Source organism: Clinocottus analis, unplaced genomic scaffold, assembly GCF_023055335.1.
Source record: "Clinocottus analis isolate CAN_PGR_092001 unplaced genomic scaffold, fCliAna1.0.p SCAF_5, whole genome shotgun sequence".
In the NCBI taxonomy this organism is placed as follows: domain Eukaryota; kingdom Metazoa; phylum Chordata; class Actinopteri; order Perciformes; family Cottidae; genus Clinocottus; species Clinocottus analis.
The window spans coordinates 14,627,724-14,643,105 of record NW_027176207.1 but is presented as its reverse complement, the minus strand read 5'-3'; positions in this window follow the sequence as shown (position 1 = coordinate 14,643,105).

Here is a 15,382-nt window from a genome sequence, read left to right as displayed (position 1 = left end):
GGTTGAGTAAACACATTTCCCGTCCATGAATTGTGTGTTCTGCCAAAGGCCGATGTGACCCAGACTGTACGTCACACCAAAAGAACATACCAAAAGAAAATTTGGAAAACCGGATGGGCTTTGTTTGTGTCTTAACCGATTGGTCTGAACGATGGAAAGGGATCTGGAAGGGCTGAATTACACTACAAAGCTTACGCTGAAAGGTGAAACTCTGCTCTTGTTGAATGTGCCTTGCGGTCATTAAAACACGTCCCGCTGGGTTGCAACTCCAAATCAACGTAATTTCTCGTCATTTTGCCACAACATCTCTTCCTCTGGTGGTGTTGTTCTGTTACAGGGCCACTGACAGTGTGAAAGACAGGAGCCTAAAGGCCAGAACATAGATTACATTGAAATGGAGAATTGTACCCAGCATGCACATGTAATTACACATCCAACAAAGATGCACATTATCCATACATGAATCTGTGGATGGAAATTGCCCTCTGAATACCTTCTGGCTCTCACTTTAGACTACAAAACACATAATTTAGCCTGTGACGTGATATGTTATTCCATCTTTTCTTGTATCTTTTCTTGCATTTGTAAGTATCTTTGGAACAGAGATTGGTTGTAAAATGCCAATCATGATGTAGGAGCGCCGTGTTCCACCCCCTAATGGATGACACCCATTTCTATCACCGCTAACAAAAGGTTCTATTTTTAGTAAAACCCGCTGCTTCAATCTGTAAAAGGACACAAAAGACACATTTATGAGAAAGAGGTACAGAACCACGGCTTGATTTCACTGTCGACTGCCGAGTTTCATGTGCAAGTGCCGTCATCTAATACAGGACTTAACAGCAATTTGCCGGACCGTGTTAAATGGTAATATGAGCGCCAAAGGAACAACATCAGTCTAAACTGTGGAAATTGCCCCAAGCAGGCACCGATACAACTGTGCTAAGCTGCTCCTGGGCCAAGTGATGTGATTGAGGTGAGGCTACTACCCAATCGGCACATGGATTAAAACACACCTGAGCCCAATTCCCTGATTACAAGCCTTGCTACAAATGAATGCATACAGTTATTCAGGTCTGCTGGCGAGCCCCGCGGCATGGAGACCCCGTACCAGTCTGATGCACCCAGTTATGCATTCAGTTATATCACTGACAAAGTTGTCAAATACATTTTTAACCGCAAATAGTTACTTCAACCAACACATGGAGCCAGTGACTTAGACCGGACACTCTGCTCAGTGCTCACTGCTGTGTTCACTCTTATCTACTCCCATGGCAGCTTGACTTCCTCTCTTGCTGCCGCCGTCTCTTAAGTGTGTCGAGGAACGGAGGAGGAGAGACGAGTTGTTAAGGTCGAGAAATTCCCGGGGCTATACAACCATAATCCGTCATTATAGAGACAAAAAAAGATAGCTTCAGGGGAGAAATCACCTATCCATCATCATCCACACAGGATTTAAAGTTAAAGCGACTGTGGAAGAAGCGCTCAGATCTTTTACTTTCGTAAAATTAGTACTAACAAAGTCTAAAAATGGGCTTCCTAATGATGCTAAGGGCAGCACTTGACACGCGCCACACGACTTAGCGCTAGAGCGGGAGTGATTTATTCAGCTATAGTTTGCATGAAAGCAAAATATTAACCCCAGCTCACAGCAGAAGGAACTAAATGTGTTTCTTTGCAGAATCTCTTTTCCAGATAAGTTTCTGAATGCACACCTGTGAAGTTTCCCCTCTGGTTGTCCTCAGATCTTCCTCTTCACACAAAAGATACCCCTTGACATGCTTCATGTATTTCCCAGTGTGCCACCATGTTCTCTTCCTTATGAACGCTTGTTTATGGTGGTTTCGTTGAAGCTTAAGGACATTGATTTATGTGTTTTATTTCCCTCTTTCCCCCCAAACAAAAACGCAACAAATACCGCAGGTCTTATGAACAAGAGGTCTCATGATATCTGAATGTCAGAGATTTCCCAGCAGCTAATTTAAGAAAAACAAAGAAATTGCTTGGCCAGCTAGCTGAAGTTGTGCATTGAGGGTGCAATGTTTAAAATCTATAGTAGAGTCTGTCACCATTTGACTCTCTAGTTGAATCCCACAGCAGTCCTGTTTTCAGCAGTAACTCCCCACTCTTTCAAGCCTCTCTAGCTGTCACCTTCAGCTCACTTTGCGAGTTCTCTGCTAGCTGGAGTTAGTTTTCAAAGAGGAGAAATCAGAGCCAGACCAGCCCCCAAAGTGTCTCCACATCGCCACACGAGAAGTCCATTTCTAACCTCCCAAACTCTGAAAACACTGCATCAATGCCTGATCTCTCACACTCTGGCTGTCTTTCTCCCTCTCTAATGTCCCTCGCTGCCTCTGCTCTTTGAAGTACATAAAACAGATTACTAACTTGGCAACTTCGTTTTCCAAATCATATCATACACTGAGCCTTGAGCTATGCACATTTTTCATTCACTTAAAACTCCTTGACCAGCAATGTTTGTAGTTCGAGAATGTGCAATTAAGCAGAAAGTATGTCAACTTTATATTATATTATATATATATACTTCCTGTATCCCTAACAAATATTATTTTTTTTTCCTTGAAGAAACTGCATGTAATTCAACACGGTCTGATGTAGTGTTTACATCTCACTAAGCTTGACTGCCCAAAAGCTATATCAAACTATATTATTCTTTGCATTAAACAAAATGAATTTAACTAGCTTGACTATATGAACAATGCAGCACAGCACAATGCTGGGTCCCAATCTCGCATTGATTTACTGTTGTTGCACATTTTGTGCAACAACAGTATCTACAGGGACTGTGTGAAAAAGCAGCCTGTGGACCTTAGAGGTCTTGAGGATGTGTAACCATTGACCAAATTGACCCAGAACTGCTAACAAGTAGAGATGTAGAAATCCGGGGATGTCTTCATGCTTTACTAACAGTTCATGCACTCTAAACTAAGGCCTGGTTTATCCAGCACATGGAAGAAGTTTCCCTTAAGGGCATTCTGCCAGAAAGAGTATATTTTAACCCAAAGCATGATCTTTTCTTAAACCCAACGATGTAGGTTTGTTGCTTAAACCTAAGGAGATTTCTTGCAGAATGAGCTTTCTCGCAGAAAGAAGATAGAAAGAAGCCTTGAAGGCAAACTTCTCCCATGTGTCTTTCTCCATCCATGTGTGCTACATTTGCAACCCTGAACTTGAAACCCACACACACCTGAAACCAATATTTTTTTTTTTTAAAAAGGACGTCGCCATGAATGTATAAGACAAATATATTTGATTACATCCATTGTGGAAGTGAACAATTACTTAAAACAAATAGTAAGTGACACATTCTTTAAAGGAGGTCAAAGCAAAGGATCTGTGGATGTTTGTGTGTGTTTGTTCACATGGGTGTATTTTGGGAGGTGAGGGTGGACATAAATATTTGTATCTGCAAAAGGGGGCCCGACAGAATAAGTCTGCGAACCACCGAATAAACATTAGGTCTACTCGAGCATCTCGCTGGCACAAGCCATCAATACTGAACTCACAGGAGCAATCTTCTTGTCACATATAAAAGTTGATGGAATCAAAGTTGTCTGTGTCCTCACTTTGGGGGATTTTTCACATCTTCCTATCCATGAAAGATTAAAAAGCTTTGTTCCATGTGAGTATAGAAGATCTCTCTCACTCTCACTCACTCACACACACACACACATACACAACCATGATGTACAACTTATTCCATTATCTCCCAAAGGAGGTGTTAGACAGCTAATGAAGTCAGCAGTCGCAGGGATAACTAGTGGTGCTACAGTGTAAACAAGTCACTGTCACTTCTGCTTTGGAAATCACTTTATTCTATCAAGGATGTCCTCCAAAGCCGTGTGCAGGCTATAAAGTTGGCAACCTAGAACAGCTTGAAAATTCACTCTACTTCAATTCAATTGAACCAATTGACAAGACAGAAAAAAAGGAGCGCAGTACAGCAGAGTCAGAGGAGGTGCACCCAACACACAGAGAGCAGTGCAGAGAGAGACTCCTGGCATTTCATCAAAGTTTGAGTGTAATTTAAGAAGTGAAAGGTCAATATCTAGTGCCTCCCACAGCCATCCAAGGGAAATAGCAGAGCTGTTCTCAGAGACTACAGTCTATGATGACTAGACCAATGACCATCAGAGTTGGGGAAATTGGTAAATTGACATCCACATAGCACCACCTGTCAGTTATCTACCACCTTTTACTGGTTACGAGGCCAAACCAGAGGGTGACAGAGGACCCATCACCTCCATGTGCATGTAACAAGCCAATAAATTAGCAGCAAATAAATTGCTTAGCGAGGTGGTACTAAAAGAGGCAGCAGAGAAAGAAAGAGGGCAAGGCGTCAGACGAACTGCCAGGCACAGATTATTATTATTTTTTAAGTTGAAGGAATTCAAGCGAAATTGAACCCTCTTTTTGTCTCTGCTCTCACTCTGTGAGGACTTTCCAACTTCAGCTACCTTTCCATCTTTTCAGCTACTGCTACCTGCTTGAATAGGGGGGATGTTCAGATGACCAATATTATGGGGTCTTAATAAAATAAGAGTTTGCATTTTAAAATATTGCATTGCATTTAGAAATGATAGCACAAGACGTGCTCATGCAGAAAACAATATCAAAAGAAAGTGTGTCGCTTTCTGGTCCAACTTAAAAGCATCTATGACATACTAATAATAATATAAAAGGTTACATAACCATGTTTATGAGCAATAAGAAAAGTATTGTTTCAAAAAGCAAACACAGAACAATTTATTTCAATAGTCCCAAAAGTGTGAAATGTTCACACCAACACTAAAACAGACCCACACACTAACTGAACCCACACACTCATTCACACCACACACTTGTGCCCACGGCTCTCAAAAACTATTCTTATAACTGCCATTGTAATCCAAATTAACCACCCTTCTGTATCAATCAGCCTCCCTCTCATAATGTAATCTACTGCTGCAGCTGCCTCAACCATCACAGCATCTCTCTGTCTTGCTCAGTTTCCATCCGTCCGTCTCAATCCAAGATAGGTTGGAGAGCAGCCCAACAGGGTGTCAATTGATGTCCTTCCCCCATCTCCTTTGCTGATTGGACTCAAGCTCTTCAAAGATGAGCACCTTGCAAGCAGCTTGGCTGGGGCTGGTGTGGTGGGATTATGGTAATTATTCTGTGGCACTGGCAGCCTGGTTGACTCACTGCCTCATAACATGTGAGGACAAATAGGGAAGTGTTTTACGGGTAAAAATGTTCCACATTTTAATTGGAAAGCGACAACAGTCAAAGTGATTTAGAACCTCACATTATTCCTCATGGTTCCTCTTTTCACTCCTCTGATCTTGAAAAATACTGTGGGCGAGCAGACAGCATTTGGTCTCACATCGTCTTGGGTTTGTAGGTTTTCTGGTTGGAGGAAGAAACACACAATTTCCCAAGGAGTCCACAAGAAGCTAGACTCACTTTGGAACAGTTTGGTCAATGGAGTCCTGCCTTGTCAGTCATATTTAGTTTCAGTTTTCCAGTAGACAGATGGTCAGATTTTTAATCTTACTGATAGGTTAGGCTAGAAAAAGAACATAAAAATGCAATTGTGTTCGTAATATAGCATGCACGTGAGGTGAAGTAAAGAGATATTAACGCTTTGAGATGAGCCTTTTATTTAGGTGTCTAAAGTACATTTCTTTGCTGCGCCCCGTCCACAGCAGTAAATTGCTTTGCTTCATAAACAGAGTTGAACAAGACAATAACAACTATTGCTGCAGGAATCATTAACATAAGCATGACAAATGATTCAAGTAAGCTGCATGTGCAGTAACCTTTCCAGCAATCTCGAGTTGCTGTCAGTTCAATTTAAATTGCTTTGAATAGATGTGTACATCCATTTACATTTGAGCACATACAGTAAGGCTTACATTATGATTATATAAATTGATTTAAGTGGGCCACTAATCTATCGCCATAACCTTTACTATTGATTTGATTCAAAATTCTTAACGTAAAGAGAACTATTCATGGTTATGATGGGTGCATTACCATATCTACATGGATAAAATATTCTATTTAGAACCACAGCAACTTCTATGTTATGCATATAAATCTTTCGAGTATACTGTCTTTTCCGCCCAGAAAGGAGCCATGGGTTTGCCTCTGTCTAATGGATTCCATTTATGGTGCGTTACACTATTCAAACTGTAATTATTCCAAATGCATTGTAAGGAGCACAAACTGCAACACATGCAGAGTGAAGGCTGCACAGGAAACAACAGTCAGTGGGCTTAAGTCACTCTCATTCTACAGCATTGGCAGGAAAAGACAGCAAAAGAGACAGTCGAACACTGTAGTTTATAGTGAAAGCAACAGCTTTGTAGGAAAAGATCTGTTGAGGGTTGGTGTGTGCATTCTTTTTAATTTAATTATATTTAAACTAACAGGTACATTAAAGATACATTAGTATTCATTCACTTGTTTCCATTAAATGTAAGACAAATTGCAGTCCACTCAGGAAGAAATGAAATTGTGTAACAGACAGAAAGAAGCAGATAAAAGACAACGCCTAACTAATTTAAGCAGCAAAAATACCAAACAGACAGAAATACAGTTCAGAATCACAGAGTAGGAAAACATTTCACAGTCAGATCAGCAAAGGAATAACAGCCTTGATATTTACATTGTGCAAGACAGATGGTGGTGGGAGCTCACATAATCAGCAGAGAGTTAATAAAACAAACATAAACTGTGCACAGTGAGGGACTTACTGAGAGGATTACCATTGAAGCGTCGCAGTAACTCTGCACTGTATGCACTGTAGTCAGCCTCACCTCCAGTGAGCAGCACCAGCTGACATACAATCACATCCACTGGAGACAAAGACCTCCTGGTTAGAAAAGTGAAGCCATTGCGTAAGCACCTTCAACATCCGGCAACTCAAAAAGAAGTCAGATGGTGCAAAAAGAAATCTGAATGCATAGAATTTGAAGATAAAATGACCTTACTTTGCTGCTTTAGACTGACTGATTGTTGCCCTCCTTATTATCACATCCAGCTATGGTATCTCTCACGTTCTGCCTTTTGTACTTTCCATATCTCCGGCTATGTGTTTTTGGGGTTCTGGTCTGTACAATGTGTGGACTGCTGCTTCGATTCAGGAGCAGAACCTATTGTGAAAAATCGAAGCGTATAACCACTTATTGGATGAATAATCATCTTCCTCTGTGATATGATCTTCTGAAAGAATAACAAATAAGAAAGCAAAGCCATATTTGCTCTCGTTATGGCAGAGATGACATATATGTTTTACACAAAATGAAACTGCAAGTTATTACCAGCACAGGTGTCGAGAGGAATTCATGTGTCTGGAGACCTCTGAGTTATAATTGGTAAAAACTAGATTTTCTTTTTTTAACCATGATTTGTATTTGTATAAGGCCGTCTAAGGCACACTGGGTAATTCATAAACACAAAGGAATTTAGAGAAATGAAATGAAGTACTAAGCATTTCAATGCAGTGACACTATTTCCATCCTTAACATTGTTTACATACTGAGAGAGAAATTAATTCCAGTTTCCCGGAGTGTGTGATGAAATGTTTTGCATTTGCTTCTGTGTGAAGCAAATTCTGTCTAAGACTGTGATTATAGAGGCCTGTGTTTGCTTAGGGGGCACATTTTACCCCCCATCCTTTTAAACTAAAACGATTCAACTTGCCCTTTGGATTCAGGACACTCCGCATGTTTTTGCTCTCTTCCCTCTTTGCTCCTGCACCATGAAACAAGCAGTGTCTAGAGTTGTTTTAATCAAATAATGGCTGTGAAATTAGTTGGTAACATATGCAAATGAAATATAAGAATATGTTGAGCCTTGAGGTTCTGCTTCATGCATACAGTTAATACAGTTTGGAGTTTATAGTCTTGATTTTTCATCTAGAAAAAAGAAAAGAATTGTCATGCAACAACAATGATATAATGTAAAAAGTAATGGGAGTTAAATTTGATATTAGGATTTAGTAGAAAAGAATATGCAGATCCGTCACTTAGTATGTTAGGTAACACTCTGTTTACAGTATGTTTTTCCAAAACAGACTGCGGAGTTCTTCTGTGATATTTGAATCTCTCTAAATATACATTCTTGCTTTCAAACTATAAACTGTGAGCACCGTAAACTGCTGGATGCTCGCTCAGACGCCTCTTTGTTTAGAAAAGTATGCGGGCAGGCCATCCCGGCTGTTGGGGTTGAAGCTGCTGAACAAATTTAAAAAACGCTTGCAGTGATTGACGGCGAGCAAAACCATACAAATAGTCTTTCTATTCTAGATGTATTCAGTTGCAGGTGTCGTGTGACTGGAGAGGTTTTGATACTTCTTGGTCCTGATTTATTTTGGCAGATGTCCCAAAACTATTCATACCCAGCCCTATACTCTGAAATTTGACAAACCTCACTATATGTGCTTATTCAACGGTGATAGGTAAATGTAATCCTTAATTTACAGCTGATCACATTTATTTTAATCATATTTTAGCCATATTGAATGGCAAACATTTCCTTTTGAATACATGAGATACATCTCCGTATCTTTCTTTCAAATGTACACTAGGATACATTTTGTTTTTAAGGATACTGTTTCAGCACTCTATAGCAGTATTTGTATTGTTCTTTGTCATCAAATAAAACACATTTTCAAAAAGGCTAGGTGTATGTTTGTAATCTAAAAAAAATACCTATCAACAAACAAATGGCCAAATGCTTGAGTTCTGAATCATCTCCATATATTTTTTTTAATTATTATATTCTCTGTTCGTGGTAGGATGGGATTTTTATCCTCCCATCATGCACATGCACACAGAATGTCAGTCAAACCTTCAGAATGGGAATTTAGGGCAGTAAAAGGAGCTCTCTCTGAGTGTGCATGAAAAGCAATGAAGATACTTTTAATTTGCTTCTCATCTTCTTGAATCTGCCACTTTCCTATGCCTCTCCGAGCAGGTGCAGGTGTGCAGACTGGGAAAAGGATTCATTAGAAGTTTTCACTAACCTGGAGGTGGAATCCAGGGATGTAGTTTGAAAGATTCCTCACAGTGTCTTTTTGACACCACAGACAAGGAATGCTCTTTGTATCCCCTTCTGGATGTTTCTAGCCCCAGCACACTGTTCTAAGCAGGATGGATGGAGTACTATTATTGTCTTCAAGTAAAAAAGAAAAAAGTGGGTAAAAATGTACTCAGAAGTAAAAAGTAGATAAATGCAAGTGAAATAGAGTGGAGAGAGGGTAAAGAAAAACGTATGACAGACAAACCAATTATACAGCTGCCTTTTTTCAGTGTAGCATTGGTAATCTTAATCTGGAAAACTCGCTTCTAAACCTACAGAAATCAAAAAGCCTAACACATCTTACCTTGGGCATACCCTCATGTTCTTAAAAGGGGTCATGACCTCCCCACACAACAGTAGAAATATGAAATATGTCCTCCTTTAACTAACCCTGTTAATGTATGATGCTTGCCAGGTGGTGCTTGAAATCACTGATTCAGTAAAGTATAAAAAGTAAAGTATAATTGCTACAATAATAATGTAATGCTTGTAAGAAGAGACCTATGGTTTGAAAAAAAAATACTATAATAATAAAGTGCCTATTTTTTCTCGTCAAAGTGGTAAAATAGCTCCGCCTGTAATAGTGCCAAAAATGTAGTATAGCAGAGTGAGCGTCTGCTGTCCACACAAGACATTCTGTATGAATGCGTCGTGTAGTGGGCAGCGCGTCAGGTTTAATACACGTGTGGGTCGGTCTGACAGTAACTCCTGGGACCCTTTTTTTTTTCTAGTCCGCACCTGATGTGTACTACACAGCACTAAAGGCCTCAGTCGAAAACACACAGCCCGCCACTGGTCTTATGTATTGCTTGTATTACATCAGGATGCGAGATGTCAAAGTGTCAATGTTATACAAACACAGTGATGTTCGATAGTGTAATCCCATTTGCTAATACAAGGTCTGGCCCTAGCATCCATAATGCATTAAGTACAATTATTCCACAAGGTATACAACCCAACACCTCGGAGGAAGAGAACATCAAGACAGAACTAACGTCTCCTCTTACATCACGTTCTCTCTGCTCCCGACATCCACATGTAAAACCTGAAAACCATCGTGTGCTGACAGAGTATGTAAAATATTCATATGTGAAATGTTTTTACAGTCCATGTGAGATGGATATTTTCATATGTGATGTATTCAACCCACAGAGGAATCGCTTCATTTTCCTATATAGAGAATTTAATCACATGTGAATGGTCTGATAAACACATAAACACAGATGATAAACACATATGACATTAGACACATAAAATGTACATATATATATATATATATATATATATATATATATATATATATATATATATATATATATATATATATATATATATATATGTATGTATCATCAGAACATTTCAATCCTCTGTAGCATTGGATGTCGGCCTCTTCTCTCATGAAGAGGTCAAGATCAGCTCGGAGCGATTCTTCAGTAGGGACGCTGTGATGCAGGCTTAAAGCCTGATCCATCCACACTGAAGGGCAAGCTCTCTAATCACTACAACCCCCTGCCGCTCCAACTTAAGGGAGCAGGCAATCAACAGAACTTCTAATGTGTCTGAGGTCTGTGACTGCAGGCAATCCAGTGAAATGATTATATTTTGTTGTTCACTCTCAGGGCAGAGTGAAAGGTCTGTCGACCAGAATTAACGCCAAGCTGTGTGTATTAATGGCCTGTTTTGAGCTCAGTAAGGTGGGTGGCTGGTGATGTCATGATGATAGATTCATTCATTACAATGATGTGTGTTGATAAACAAAAGGAATGTGGTGAAAAGAGAGAGTTAAACAGACGTGGTTGCAGATTATTCATGGATCACTTCCCCGCACTGTAATATCACTGTATGAGAGTTTATGATTTATGTACTCAGTGTGCTCTCTGTCTGCTTTCTGTTGTATATTACAAATGGGCTATAAGAGATCACAGATATATCTATAAAGCATCATAAATGATGACGCTGGCACCGGGGGGACAGTACCCTCTGTATTCACAAGCCATTGTATGCTAGCTGCTGTGATTAAACAGGCCATTATTTGATAATGTATCTCAAATAAATTACAATTATGTGTAATGTTCAACAATATATCACAAGAATAGCAGATATTGTGGCTTTACGCATATGTGAGCAGTGTGTGTCTACCCGTGTGGTATGTTAAACAAAATCACAGACTAATTAACTGACATGATAGCATCCAAGTCAGTTCATTAGTCTGTTTGTTTTTTATTTTTAGAACTGTTGAATTGTAGATGGGTCAAGGGCGACCAATAAACATACAATAAATCTTTGCAAACTCTAACAGACAGAACAGTCAATGTGTCATCACAAAGACATTTCATATCCAGTCCTTCAACATTGTCAATGATGATTTGGGGTGTGTGTTTATCCCTCCTTTGATATTTAATATTTAATGTTTATTTAGTTAACCATGATGTCATGGATTTTGTGCCTACATACACCTACATGCACTTTGACATCTTGGTTATTTGCCTGATGTGTTTATGTATTGTCTGTTAATACTAATAAAGCTAATATAAGAATGATCAGAATATAAACTACAATGTGTATGTATTTGTGTATGTTTGCGTTTCCTGAGCACTATAAATCCACAGTAGATAGTTTTACCCACTGTGTATTTGCATATTATCTTAAGATCGGGGATACTTAACATGATCAGGCCACTTCAGCAGATATTAATAATATTCATCAGAAAAAGAATAAACATTTGTGATGGCTGGGGGCGTGGTTAGTCTCAGCTGCAGTGAGGGGGGGGGGGAGCAGCTCAGGGAACAGGTGCCAGGAATGAGGCCTAATTGGACTCAGCTGGAGCGGATTGTGTGTTTTGTGTGTCTTCCCTATACAAACCATAGGATGGACGGAGGAGGAGCAGAGGAGGAGCTAGAGACGCAGTCTGCCGGAGCAGTGTAGCTTGACAGTGCAGTTCTGAATAAAGACGTTGCCAAACGATATTAAGGTCTGCTCGTGTCATTTGTGCTTGGGGAAAACTCGGGGAGATAACTGAACATGTTACAACATTATAAAAGTTCATAACTTATCTCTGTCTAGAACTACAGAAAATGTGAGACTTAGGTGGACCTCTATTGGGCAGAGATGGGGACTTCGGTCTTGGGCTGCAGTCGAAAAGTCAAATAATTGCCTCCTAACATCTAAGTTAGGAGGCGTGAAGCTCCTTTCCTTTGTGTTTAGAGAGTTCGACCGGCACTTAACATGGCGGCCACTTGCTTCCAGGTCATTTCCCTCAGTTAGGAAGGTCCCTAACCGAAAAGGACTACTCGACCGCAGCCTTGGACTTAAGTCACACTTCAGACTTGACAAAAAACTTGACAAAAAAGACATGATAGCCTCCAGAAGTTCGAGATGCGAGTGGAATGTGGTGAATTGCAATAGCTCAAAACTGTCATTAGTAGGAGTCCCAGTGTAATCATACAATAAGGTTGTACTACAGATGTTATAGAGCAATAGATTAACGGTGTTATTGCATGCCTAATAATGTTTGAAAAATGTTCCTGTTACCTGTTAAAATTGTTTTTTTATTGCATTGCAACAGCGGGTTGCAACAATTATCATACACTGAACAGCTAATCGATGCTGACACGCTATGTTGATGATACAGTACATGCTTTGAATTCCTTGGATATAAAACTATGCTGTGTTCAGAGCAGACCAGAAGGCATGCAGCACGTCATGAAACGCACACTGCAACCATGAGAGACTTAAGACTTAATGACTTGGACTTTCAAAAGTCTCTTTGTGAGCATCTCTGCTGTGGTGCCTCTTATTTTTTTGTATAAACAACATTATTAGTCTATTTGTATGTGCTGAAGCACCTTATTTACACTCAAAACATTGTCCCGTTGTCAATCTATTTGTTTTCATTGTGAATTAGAAAATGGTCTGCAGACCACCGGGCACTTTATCCAGATTTGTCTCGCAGGCCATAAATTGAGTATCACTGCTGAGGATCCGGTGGGAAAAGGGAGGCCAACAACAGTTCTGTGACCCAATTTTGCCTCACTTTGGCTCCCTTTTGGACTACTGAGTAAGAATGGGATCTGAAATGACAAAGCTGAGTTTTAACTTCAACATGGGTGGCAGATTTTTAAGCAGGCCAGTCAGAGAGAGAGAGAGAGAGAGAAGAGAGAAGAGAGAAGAGAGGAAGAATAAAAATGGAGACTCGTGTTCCTCTTCTCGTCCCAGAAATAGGCATTAGATTGCTGATGGGACTTTTTGACCACACTGCTGATAAGCCATGCAGTCTGCTTTTTAGTTTAGCGCAGGGGTGTCAAAGTAATTTTAGCTAAGGGGCCACATGCTGCCCAAGACCAGCATAATAACACATACATAACAATATTTCTCTATGTTGAAATCATTGGTGAAGGTTTTTGGATAATAAACCCTATTTTTAAGGTTTTTCTACAATGAACTGGGAAGATAAAGACCAAAAACTCAGACATCCGCCCACTGTTTATCTGCATGGGCTCTCCTCTGCAGATTCCCTCGCTTTGTGATGCATTTGTGACGGCACTTTCATGACCATTTTTTACGACTTGGAACACAATGCCTCGCTGTGAAAAATAGTGAGAGATGAGTCCAAAAACTTTATTCTTTATTTGCAGTTCTTACTTTCTCCTTGAATTTTGCCTGTTTTTCTCCCGATCATTGATGCTGCACCGTCTGTAGCCACACTGACAGCACGGGTCCAGTCCACTCCGACCCGGTCCAGCGCTCCAACGAGAGCGCTAAAGATGTAATTCGCTGTCGTGTCTGTCTGTCCTGGGGATCAACTGAAGGAACTCCTCGTGACCACCAAAATCTCATCAACACCAAGAGTGAATATGGCCAGTTGAGCAACATCTGTAATGTCAGTGGTCTCATCGATGGCAACTGAAAATGCTACAAATTACTTTACTTTATTCTTCTTTTGCTTTCCAAATTTGCTGAAAGATCGGAAATCCTATCCGTCACAGTATTCCTCGTTAGGCTGTTGGCAAAAGCCTGTCACAAAATATTCATTTTAACAGTTACCCGTTGGGCTGAGCTGGACCCCCTGGCGGTGAATGAATACGTATATGAATTATGAATAAAATAATAATACAAATCATTAGAATTTCTATAGGGTCCTGTTGGACCGACGTTGTCAGTGCTTGGACCTAATAATGCAATTAGCTATAGTACAAAGATAATTAACAGGGGCATGGGTAGTTGGCTGTAATGGCCTGGAGGTGCTCATTCTGGCATGACTTTGGGCCACCCATACCTTCGAGGAAGTGGTCAGTACTTTCAACTGTGAACACTGATTGTGATCGAGCATCTCTGCCTTGTAGTGGTCTCTTTAGTGGTGAAAAATGCCATTTTTGCAGCCACTGCAAAAATATCATATTGGCTTAGTGCAGTTAATATCGGATTACAGGTCATGTTGGCATCTACAAAGGACTTTGTTACAGTATTTAAAAAAAAAAGATATACTGGTAATTCTACCTACAGCCATTTGCAAACACAAGTAAAATGCATTGGTTACCATCACTATCTGATGTTATCTTGTAATGGGTTAATGTAATCCTGCTACAGCAGAGGCTGATGTCGCAAAAGACAAAATTGCAGATAATAACTCAGAACGAAAAACTATTAATGTACAACAGTTTGCTATTAGGGTGATAATATTTAATTCTGCACTTCCTTTTCTGTTAAATTATCCTGTAATGGTGTCGCTATAAAACATTGTGGTTGATTGCAGTTGGAAGGACTAGGAATTAAGCAGCGTGTTGCATTTGTTTTTATTGTCACAATTAATTTAATTTTCAAGCTGGGACCACACAAACAAACATTCCTAACCTATTTTGAAAACACTTCAAACATTTAAGGAATGACTCTCACACATGACAGCCACAGATGTTGTCGTTAGAATTATGATGCTGCGCCGACTCGCAGGTGCATCTTGATTAACCCAGATTATTACCATGAAAAAAAAATGATGATAGTGACACTTCTGGCTGATCTGAGGCTTGGTGACGAGGCAAGATAAGGAATCCTGAACGGCAAGAAAACGTTAAGGTTACTGTCTATGACAGGGATTAAGCTGATATGAGAATCCTGTGTTAATAACCCAATACAAAATACAACAACGTTCAACCTACAACCTAAAATACATTGCTTCTTGTAATATTGTCATTCATTTATCTATTTTATCTTCATCTTATAGTGTCTTTAAGTGAAACTCCACCCAAAGAGAATCTTTCTTTATTTAAAAAATGTATTTTGTGTGTAATATAGTTCC